Raw genomic sequence first — 12,256 nt, forward strand, 5'->3', positions numbered from 1 at the left:
CATTAATGCAGTCCCGTCTTCTGCACAGTTTTCTTTCTTTCTTATCTTTCTTGTCTTTATTTATTTATATTTTGAAAGTACTTTATTTTCTGTGATTTGTATATTTGTATATTTTATGCACCGATGCACCAAGACACATTCCTCGTAGGTGTAAAAACCTACTTGGCAATGAACATTATTCTGATTCTGATAACAAATATCTAAAATATTGTGTCGGTAGAAGGCTGACAATATGAAGATCCACAATAACACAATGACAAAGTCACTCAACTCATTTAAGAGAAAAGCTCATTGATTAGGACATAGTAATGTTGAGCTACACATTTAAAACCTGAACACATCTGACTGGATTATAAATGGATTTTTATCATTTATTCTTTATTTAGATTGAGGTACTGCAGTTTGTTAGAGATCTGCTGTGATTATCTGGTCTCAGCTCTGAAGTCCAACCCCTCCCATCTGAGAGAGCTGGAACTGAGTCTCAATGACCTGCAGGATTCAGGAGTGAAGCTGCTGTGTGGTTTTCTGGAGAGTCCACACTGTAGACTGGAGACTCTGAGGTCAGTTCACTGACTCTCTGTTGCTGTTGTAGATCTGATATGTTTAATGAACAATTTAACCTAATTTATGTTCATACATAACTTACATCCATAAAGTTGTAAATCTGCTTTTGTTCATATTTTCATGTTTGTTGAACTAAATTTAGTCTGCAGTCACAAAGACTTGTGTTTGTTAAAGAAACTGTAGAAAATGTCCACTGCTAGTTGTTAAAGTAAATGAATGTTTATAATTGTTGGTAAATGGTCACATCTGGATACAGAAGATCCTCTGACCTAATATTTGTTTTAAACTGATCAAGTTTACTGAAGTAGAAATATTTCTTTGGTTTCTGTTGTTTGTTAATGTGTTTTAACAAATGATAACAAATTAACATTGTCCTATAAAGTTAAGATCATGTATTCTTTATTTAGACTGAGTGACTGCAGTTTGTCAGAGATCAGCTGTGATTATCTGGTCTCAGCTCTGAAGTCCAACCCCTCCCATCTGAGAGAGCTGGACCTGAGTTACAACAATCTGCAGGATTCAGGAGTGAAGCTGCTGTCTGATCTTGTGGAGAGTCCACACTGTAGACTGGAGACTCTGAGGTCAGTAGAGGGTTGGAGTCAGTCCATGCTGGTTTCAGCAGTATTGTACTAAACACAGTTAGTATCAAAGCAAAGATCCAGTATTTGCTGCTTTCCTCAGTGAAGCTGTGAGAGGAGGATGGTGACAGACTTCAGGGTTGGACAGATAGACAGAGAGAGAGAGTGAACAGTCAGCCAATCAGAGAGCCAGAAGCTTGTTGTGATCATGTGTTTGAGTTGATGTGAAGACGACTGTTGTTGTTGTGTTCATGTCTACAGGAAATAAATCTGGATTCCAGCTGACAGCATTACAAGATGTACAGAGACAGTGGTCCTCATTCATCAAACTGTTGTACCATCAAATCTGATCTTAGTGTTTGTTCTCTCATTTCAACAATAAACAACTGATCAGTTCATCTTTGTCACAGCTCTAAGATCAGTCTGATTGAAGCCTGCAAACCACTTGATCTTATTTCAGAGAACCATCATTATATTTAGTGACCATGTGGTCTTTGTACAGACCAGAACCTCTGCTGAAGTCCAGTAATCACAGCTATTGTTCAGTCTCTGTATGAACATGTAGGACCTTTAACATCAGATATATATCTGTCCATTTGTCTTTTGTTTAGTCCAAATATGTTTTATATTATTTTAAACAGACTCCATATTTACAGATCTGTCCTGTGAGATTTCAAAAGATGAAACGTTCAAATGTGACTGAGACTGTGGTTTTTACCAGCTTTGAACCCAAACAGTAGTAAATCCATCATTACAGTGGGCAGTGAATGTCTCTCTGTTTCTGCAGTAATGATGCATTCAGGGACTCTCAGCACTTTATTTCCACTGTGTACTTCAGTGAAATCTGCAGAGTCAACAGACTTGATGTCCAAAGTGTCTGCAGGTCTGTGAGCTTCAGCTGAGTGTGTTCACTCCAATACGTTAACATGAGAGCTGAAAGAAAGCAGGCTACGCTACACAGCCGCTCACCTTCTGGTCTGAACTGGACTGAAGTCCCTGCTGGTCTTTATACTGGATGTGCTGATGGAGGGAGTCTCTGTAAACACTGATTTATGACTTCTGTTGTCTGTCTTCTTCTCTCATCAGCTGGAAGTGATCTCAGTCAGAGTGTGAGTGGTGAGGAAGGAGGTTGTGTTGGAGGATCAGCTGTGTCCTGATGATCCAGAGAGGTTGAAGCAGCAGCATCAGCTCTGACTGGGCCATGTTACTGGGAGGTAGAGTGGAGAGGAGAGCTTCATCCAGCAGTGACTGACAGAGGAATCACAACCAGTGGAGATGACTCTCAGTGCTGCAGTCTGAACTGCTCTGAGATCAGCTCCACTGTCAGACACAATGTCAACATAACTGTAGATTGAAACTTACTTTAATTGATTTCTTTCTTTGCACCTTGTGGAACGATGGAGAGTTGCAGTTAATTTCCACAATATATTTTGGAATCATTAATATTAGTGCAATATTATATATCTATTAATTCTATTTTAAAATAGTCTATTTTCATAATATATTCCAACAGATTGTGTTGTTGCAGTTATTGGTAATATTGATCTATTTTCATTTTGATATTTGATCCATTGTTCTTATAAAAATATTGAACAGAGTTACTTAAAGTCACTTAAATATCTGGATTTTGGTGAGAAGTTAGTGCTGTGTTGAACATTGGTCACACATTGAACACCTGAACATTTGTTCAAATTTTTTTGTTTTGACATGAAATCAATCAGCAAACATGTTTATAATTTATATAATGTGTCATTATTAGTGATTATGATCATGTACATGTATATATTTGTTCTGTTTTCTCATATTGCATCAAAAACACAAACCTGTATATTAAAATCACATCTTACTTTTGATTGATAATCTACACGATCCAGCTACTATAAATATAAATTATCTCCATGTTGGTTTAAATGAAAAATATTTGTTATTTTAGTTTTATTTCTGACTGAAGAAGATTCAACTGTTGCTTATTGATCTCCTGATTTTCAAATAAATAAATCAATAACTACCACAAATATCAGCTTTTTCTCATTTTATAACAGATGAATATTTGCTTTTGAGGAACAGAAATAAGATAAAACCTGAACAAAGTGTGGATTCAATCAAAGCTTTACTGTAGTTTCTCAGTTTGCAGTCGGCTGTTTACGTCTTCATTAGACTCTGAGCATAAAACAAAGGTGGAAAGCCATCTGACTCTGACTCCCACACTGAGAAAGATCATGTTTTATTCACACAATTAAAGTGAATCAGTTTCCAACAAGTGCTCGTCCAGTCTGTTGTAACACAGAAGAATTCAACTTTAGAGACTTAAAGGCAAATTCCATACATGAACAATAAAAAGGAAGCCCCAGAGTTAAACTGAAAACAGGATTAGAAGCTGCTGTCACTCTCAAACTGATTCCCTGGTCTTAATACAGGAAGTCATGTTCAGTAATAACTCAGTTTGAGTTGTTCAACTTCTCTGATGACGTCCTCAGTAACAGGAGAAGATGGTGATGATGGAGCTGCAGCTGATTCACTCTGTGGCTCTCAGACTAAAGGCTACTTCACTTATCAACAAGCTAACTACTATAATAGGATCTGTTGGCAGAAATAATATGTGTAATATGTGCCTAACTCATTAGTGTATAATAGTGCCTTAAGTATAATTCATGTGTGCATCAAATTCTGTTTTCAATTCAGTCTCAATACTCAAAATAAGACTTCAACACTCTTTAAACTTTGAGAAATTTCATTTGCAGAAATCCTTTTTATTTTGAAAAATCAAGAAGTTTGCAGAAGCAGAATTTACTGGTGCAAGTTATAGGAAGATATTAAAGGATCAGGTGAATATAAAGTATTTAATGTCTGTTAGATATTTACAGCAAGTTTAAAGTGTTTATATAAACTCAGCAGTGACAGAATTTCACAGTCAGCTTGTAAAGTGACTGCATCACTTCACTGTGTTGCAGCGCCCTCTACAGGGAAGAAACTGAACATTAAAGATCAACTTTAAGTTCTTACCATCAGCACAAAAGTTAGTGTTTTTCAGTGATTCCATATAAAATGTTACAAACAAAAGAAAATTACAAACATAAAAGAGACAAAAGACTTAAATTAGTGCACAAGTTAAAATATATGAATAAAACAAAATACATATAAGACAGAATACTTTAGTGAACAGTAGTGATTACATGAATTTACTGTATATATACAATAATAATGTAGGAAATGTATGAGCTTAAATGAATATACACATTGTCAAGCAGTTCTAGTTGATGTTGCTGAGAGCTGCTTGCCACAGTTTTGTACATCGCACTGACCAGAATATATTAACCATCTCACATGAGTTTCTGAGGATTTGCTCACATTAATCCAGTACTTCTCAAATAGTGGGGGGGCAGTGAGGTGTCTCAACAGTGAGAGGCAGGGGGACTGACGGAGGAGGAGAGATGGAGAAGTTTCTGACAGGAGTGAAAAGAAAAACGGAGGAGACGTCAGAGGAAAGAACAGCAAGTGACGGTAACCGGCATAAACCTAATAAGAGCAGGAAATACGATGAAGCCTACACAGCCTTTGGGTTTACCGTGAATACGGTCGGAAATGAGGAAAGACCTGTGTGTGTTTAATGCCTAAAAACTCTGACAGCGGACAGCATGAAAGCAAACACCTGGAGACCTTACACCCCAGTTATGTCAATAAGCCACTGGACTTTTTTCATAGAAAACTCGATGAGTATCTCCAACAGGCATCAGTAAATAAAAAAGCACCGTTAGCCTCGTACAAACACCGCCACATCGCAAGGGGCCAAAAAGCTCACAGGATAGCAGAGGAGCTAATACTCCGGCAGCATTGGACATGGTCACAATCATAGGTGAGAAAAGTGCTGAGACACTGAAACCTGTCCCTCTGTCCAATGACACGATCGGGAGACGTTTATCTGACATTTCACACGACCTCCAAGAACAACTCACAGAACATCTAACAGACAAACATTAAATAGAAACAATATTGTTGCACAAAAAAAACAAACATTAAAAAGTCATCTACCTTTTTGAAAAGGAATAAGCTGATGAAGCTGACAAGTGACCAATGTTTACAGTTTAAAACAGTTTTGAATGTTACCAAGTTAAGTCCAAATGTTCCAGCGGTATGAAGAACTTCGGGCTTGTCTGTGTGTATATATATATTATTAAATGACTTTGTGAAAGCCACTTCCCTTCCCTTTCTACATATGGACCACCAGGACCCAATGCGCTGGTTAATCGTGGATGAGCCATACATGTGGCTGCACGCTCCAGAGTGGTAGTCATGGTGATGGCTTTCTGCGGTACAACCCTGTGTTTACTTTTTAGAGTCCGCAAGCTGATGTTTATATTGTGTAAACTTGACAGCATGTCCATGATTGCATCGTACGAGTGTCCCTCATTCAAATATTGTGTGCAATAATGCAGCATGTCTGGTCCTTCCGTCTGCTCCGTATCCTTTAAAGACTCCAGAGACCGTCCACACCAAACACAAAGCCCTATCAGCCACCGTAGTGTTGCCATATGGTAACAATGACTGTTTCTCACTTTTACTCACCGGTACTTTAGTTTTATTGTGAAAAGAGGCTCTTTTACTTTGAAAGTATAAATACACATCACATCATGTGACCATGAAATCCTGTTTGTCATTCCTTTTTCCATGGACAAGTGACACTGAGAATATCTGAGGGCCCCAAAAGTTAACCAACTGTTCAATATTTCTGCAAAATTCATTCAAGAAAAAAATTCAAATACTATCTGGAGAAAGTTAACTTTTAATTCTCATCATTAAAAATCAGTTTAGATGTGGTTGGCTTTTTGTAAAATGGTAACATGTAGGTATTATGTTTTTAGAAAAAATACATTTAAATAAATATATCAAATATTTCCATTATTTAAACCATTTTAAGTAATAAAAACGCATTAAAACATTTCCATCATGTTTAAGTAATAATTAATGCAGTAGAGGGTTAATACAACAGTTTTAATGTCAGGTCTAAGTGGGGGATTTTTTTAATATCATCAACATAAATATCAAGTTCAGCTGTGAAACAGGAAGCTTTGACATTTTATTTTCTCCTCATATTTCCCCTGAAGGAGTTTTTAATGTTGGTAAACTGCTGCAGCTGGATTAGATTCAGTGTTGAAGTAGGAAACTGCTGTTTTCTGTTTACATTGTTTTAACTGCAGTTCTGTTATTTGGCCACAAGAGGGCGCTGTTGACCACATTATAATTATGGGGTCAACAGCGCCCTCTTGTGGCCAGTAATTGAGTTGCAGTGTATTACCAGCGACTGTAACATAGATAACACTGATTTATTTAATGTATAAACCAGAATGTTTAGGTTTAATCTGTAATTTAATGTTTGAAAACTATTAATATTTTATTAAGTTCATTCTCATTTACGTTTGTCTCATTTTTTTTAATGTTTGTGATTTTCTTTTTACACATTTTTATGGGAAATGTTGAATGTAGAACACAGAATATCTGGAATTTCTGTACATTAAGAACTTAAATATGAAATTGATGATCGTGTTACATATATAAAAACACTTTCTAAAACACAATAATGTTTTTAAGACGTTTAAAGTCAATTGCTACAATGCTTGTGTCTGTGTTTCACTAGCAGTTGTAGCTGTTAGTCTCACAGGTGTGACAGTTTAACTGGTGATACTGAGGCTTTTGAGGACCCCTTATGGCTGAACCAGGAAATAAAGATTCTGACTACTTCTATGACATTCATTCATTTGACATTTAAAACACTGCAATAGAAACACTTTGCTGGAACAATAATGTTGGTGTCTGCTCCTCACAAAAAGTCTCCATAATGAATATTTATGTATTCCTCTGGTATAAAAGTATCACACAGATGTTTAATGGGATACAGTGATGATGTGATTTCCAGATTTCACACACACACACACACACACACACTCTGACTGAACCGACACAATGAGTGAACAGTATCTATCACAGTTCAGGTTTTTATCTCTCCATCTTGTCCATTCGGCCTTTAACTTCCTGCCGTCTTTGGAATCGTGTTACTGCCAACATCGTATTGGAGCGCGTCCAGCTAGTCAGGATCCTGTGAGCGAGTTTCACCTGCAGCTCGTAGAGAAGCTTCGCATCTAAAACTACCAGGAGAAAACCAAAGCACCACATGTTGTATAGCTGTACTCTATAAGAATCTATCTTTACGCTGTCATCAAGTACGTGTGTGATGTATATTCACTGGAATCATACATATGTGTGTCATCATTATAGTGATAACTTCCATTAACCAAAAAATACATTTTATACTTTTTTATTCATTTAAAGTCTTGTTAGTCAAAGTCTGTTGAACGATGGAGAACTGCTGTTATTTTTCACATTATTCTGTATCATGGAGGTTGATGTCAGAAGTCTCATTCTCATCAGTATTGGATTATATTTCTGTTTACTTGTTCTTTTTTATTCAGTATGTTTCTGTTCTTATTTCATATGAATCCATCATATTCTGTAACAGGTTGCATTATTTACAAAAAGCAGTGTGTTTACAGTGTGTTTACTGATGAGCTGAATGCAACAACACTAATGAAAGTGTAAGAATGGGGATAAACTTTCATCACTTTCTGTGTTTAAAATGGTCGTAATTAGTGTTTATGTGGAGCTGCCCAGGGACTGCAGATGGAAATTAATTAGTAGCTAAATCTGGTAAAATGCATCTCTGCTCCTTGTATGAGATTAATGTGTTTTTGTTTATGGTCCCTGATAAATAAATATAATTAACTAAACTAATAATGAGAAATAAGTTGAGTCCCCATCTGCATGAAACTGTCAGTGAAATGTTTTTTTCTTCTGTAATGAGCAAAAGATATTAAACAATGTTGTTATGTGTCATTCCACATGTGTTTATTGATGCAGTTAATTAAGAAAATGCTCAGTTTCTTATTTGTGAAATATTGTGTTTTACTTGTTTGGGCCTCAAACTGTTTTGGTATTTAGATAAAAGACGTAGGTTTAGAGGAGAACTGCTAACGACTCACACACATCTGATATTTGACAAAGAGCCCCGACTAGATGATGTATTTTTATAAGACAAGAATGTTGGAAACTACTGGTTGAATTAGTAACAGTGGATTTTATAAGATAGCTGCTGCTGTCAGATGAATGTAAAGAATACAGTAGTTCCCTGTGAAATGTAGTGGAGCAGAGTGCATGTTTTGTATGTAAAATATCTGCTAATAACTCGTCGTCTAACAGCTGTCAGGTAAATGTCCTGCAGTAAAAAGTCCAGGACTTCAGTGTAGTGCAGTAAATGTATAAAGTAGAATGACATTTAAATATTAAAGTACAAATACCTCAAACTGTACTCAAGTACAGGCCTTGAGTGAATGTACTCAGTTACTTTCCACCACTGACTGTAACTGTAACTGTAACTGTAACCATCACTTCTGGAGTTACAAATACTACAACTATCATTACTATTACTATTAATACTATTTCTATTACTTCTATTACTATTACTATCACTACTATTACTCGTCCAAACTGAACCATCTGCTGACTAAGTAAATGTAGACGTGGAAAGTAACTAAGTACATTCAAGTACTGCATTAAGTACATTGTGGAGGTATTTGTACTCCACTACATTGGAAGTATTGGACGTTTTACTGCACTACATGTACCTGACAGCTGTCATCCTACTAGTTACTCTGCAGGTTCACATTTTACAAACAACACATGGGATCAACAAATAGATTACACGACACAAGAACATGTGAAGTATTTAAATGATCTCCACTCGCCTGAATCACCTACAGCATTAAACTGCTGCTTACATCTGCACAGTGACTACTTTTAATACTTATAAATACTTCTGTACTTTTACTGAAGGAACATTTATATGCAGATAAACATTAGGAAAGAGGCTCCACAATAAGTACACAGAAGATATCAACTACCACTGCCACTGCTACTACTTTTGGACCACTAATAAACACACAAACATTTCCACTTTCACCCTCAATAGTACTTTATGTGTCAGTGAATGAACAGTGATTGTGGTTGTAATGTATCCTTTTGGCCAGCAGGTGGTGGTGTTGTTTACTGAATGACATTTAAACTGAGCTTCAGGAGCTTCCTTCTTCCTTCTTTGTTGGTACTGATCATGTATTTATATGTCTGTGTGCTGGTGTGACTGGTTTCATTTCATCCCTGAGCTTTATCTCTGTGATTTTCTTTTTAGAGTGAGATTATGTTTCTGTTTACTTGTTGTTTTTTATATTTGTATAATCTGCTAATATTCTGTATCAGATTGTAGAAACCTCACACATCCTGATATTAACAATAACTTGTACTTGTCATGTGATGTAACTTCTATACAGACTGATATATTTCATATACGTTGCTGTAAATGAAGCGTCTTTGTTGAATTTCTTCTGTCAAGAGTTCAGAGAGTTTTCCTGTCTCATCTGCATTCAGACAGCACACAGCCAGGGGCGGAGCTAGAGGGGTGGCCGGGGTAGCACTGGAGTACCTGTGAGTTTCCTGTAAGACACTCACCAAAACACAAAAATAAAGATCTTGAGTCAAGCAATTAGTCCTTAAAGGTTTTGTTGTTTTTGATCTTGCAGCAAGAGGAGCAGTTCTGTGATGTAAAAGAAAATGCTCAGAGTGGGGCAGTCCCACACTGGGTTTTATACATCTTTAGAAGCATTAGAAGCATTCCTCCCTTACATTTGTTATCACCTAACAGTCACAGTGAAATGTATCAGCTAACAGGCCCTCTCTGAACTGTGAGAACCAAGGTCAGGCCTTTCCATAAGTCACCTGTTGCATTTATTACTTTATTACTTTCTAGCAGAAAACACATTTATTACTTTATTACTTTCTGGCCAGGACAAATGTTCCATTACAGTACTTTATTACTTTATTAACTCTTAGTTGTGAATGGTAATGTTGCAGTCGGAAACACAGGCGGACACTGAGATGTAGTTCACTTGAAGCTGCTTTATTGTATGGATGTTAACACAGTCAAATAATCAGATATACACTCAGGTCTGCCTACACATATTTTCTAACAGCTATTAAAAAGTCTGTCACAATCTGACGTTGTAGAACAAGAGCAGTTCCTCTGCAGTTAACTTTGGTTTCCTCGCATGCGCCGCCTGGTATTACTAATGGCTGAATGTTAGACCCATAAAGAGAGTAAATAACTGTGTATGTTACACTTCATTATAACAATTAACTTAATGAAGAGAAGATGAGCGAACACTAAACTTTCTCAAAGTGAGGACCGAGGTTGGTCCAAATGTGGAGTTCAGTGTGCGGCCATCTTCTCTTGATTGTAGCTCCACCAGCTGCCCAGTAATGTTCAGGGTTTGATTGAACAACAGTGTGAAAGGCTGCCTGCACACACATATTTACTGTTCTATCACAGAAATGGTTTATTAGTACACATGAACAGTATTTCCTGCAGCCTACTTTGTTATAGCTGGTCTTCTTGTGGTGTGTTCAGGTGTTGTGGTATTAGAAATTAGTCCACAATTTAATATATTATATATATATATATATTGGCCAATCTCTAAAGTCTCTATGCTACCCTCTTGTCACCCATGGATATTTTTATATAGATCAGCCAGCGAGTATCATCCCCCACAAATGGGGAAATGTTAAAAAAAACCATTTAGTTCATTTAGTTTAAAGTTTTTAGTTTAATTATATTATTTAAACAACATTTAAGTACCAACATTTTGATCAAAACTCAATTTCATTGTCTTTACAAGCCGAGAGAGACGCTCATGTTGAACAAGTTGATCTGTGTAAACTCACCTGAGTCTCACCAGACTCCACAACGCCACAGCTCCCAGTTCCTCCAACCCCAGCAGATAAAGACTGGTTTAGAACTCCTACCTACAACGTACAAACCTTTGGCACTATTTATATTTAATTTTCACTTTAGTAGTTTAGTAGTTTTAGTTTAGTTTTAGTTTTTTAGTTTTAGTCAAGTTTGAATTTTCTGCTCATATTTTGGACTCCATGTCCTACTTGAACAACAAATAGTGTATATACTTTAATTTATAGTTTTTATATCTTCTAATATTAATAATATTAGCAATATTTTTACTGTGCTGCTTTGCCCTATTGCTGCTGTGTCAACCTGAATTTCTCCTTAGGGGGATAAATAAAGGAATTATCTTATCTTCCTGGACATAGAGAGGGGAGGAGCTGACATAACACCAGGTAAAGGCGAAAGTGTTCAGTTGGTTCAGTCTCCATTTTGAGTCCACAGAGCAGAAGGAGGGAAACTGAAGGCTGAGGCAGGGTGAGTGTTAATACAACATTATTATTATTTTACTGTCAAAGTCTCTGAGTCAGTTTTCTTCCTGTGGACTGTAGAGGACAGAAATGTTAGAATGAACTCAACAGTTTGATTCATCTGTGGATACAAAGTTGTGATTGACTGAATAATACAGATTAAAGCTACTGTAACCCAAGAAAACAAGTACAGGGTTAAAGAAAGTGACCAGGTGGAGTTCTATAGTATACTGTATACAGAGTACTGTGTGTGTGTGTGTGTGTGTGTGTGTGTGTGTGTGTGTGTTACTTCTTGTTCTCTCAACCTTGCGTGTGACTTTTGAACAAACCTGTTTCCTTATTACTGTGCTCTGAGCTCAGTCTGTTAATATTTTACTTTTTAGACTGACTGAAGTGCAGAAGATGAGTGTTTGTGTGGAGGAAGAGGAGGACAGAGCAGAGTCTCCAGTGTCCAGCTGTCTGTCTATGAAGAGTGATCGGTCCAAAGATGATAATCCATTCTTCAGTAATGAACCTGGACCCTCAGACACAAAGTAAGAGAACTGAAACTCATTAATTTACCGTAAAACTTCCAAAAATAGGGTGTTTATTTGCTTCAGTCACTGAACACCTTTATTGGGGACATGCTCATTAATTTCACTTATATTCAGTTACTGTATGTTCTCTGTTGATTTAATGTTTGCATTTTACATTTTCTACCTAACTGTATTTGTTAACAAAAACGTTTTGTGACACTAACAAAGAGAAATCTTTCCTTCCAACTTCCTCTTAGTATCTGTAACTGTCAGTCAATCTAATGTAAGAGGACT

At 36.6% G+C, this 12,256-nt stretch overlaps 1 long non-coding RNA gene and 1 pseudogene across 1 annotated transcript in view; one reads left to right on the forward strand and one right to left on the reverse strand.

The window, feature by feature from the left end:
• The window catches only part of LOC127359478 (NACHT, LRR and PYD domains-containing protein 5-like), a 154,351-nt pseudogene that overhangs the window by 33,914 nt on the left and 108,181 nt on the right, over nucleotides 1–12,256 (forward strand).
• LOC127359538 (uncharacterized) overlaps nucleotides 1–12,256 on the reverse strand; it is a 90,608-nt gene that overhangs the window by 27,194 nt on the left and 51,158 nt on the right. The window lies entirely within an intron of this gene.

This window comes from Dicentrarchus labrax, unplaced genomic scaffold (genome assembly GCF_905237075.1).
Source record: "Dicentrarchus labrax unplaced genomic scaffold, dlabrax2021, whole genome shotgun sequence".
Taxonomy (NCBI): Eukaryota; Metazoa; Chordata; class Actinopteri; family Moronidae; genus Dicentrarchus; species Dicentrarchus labrax.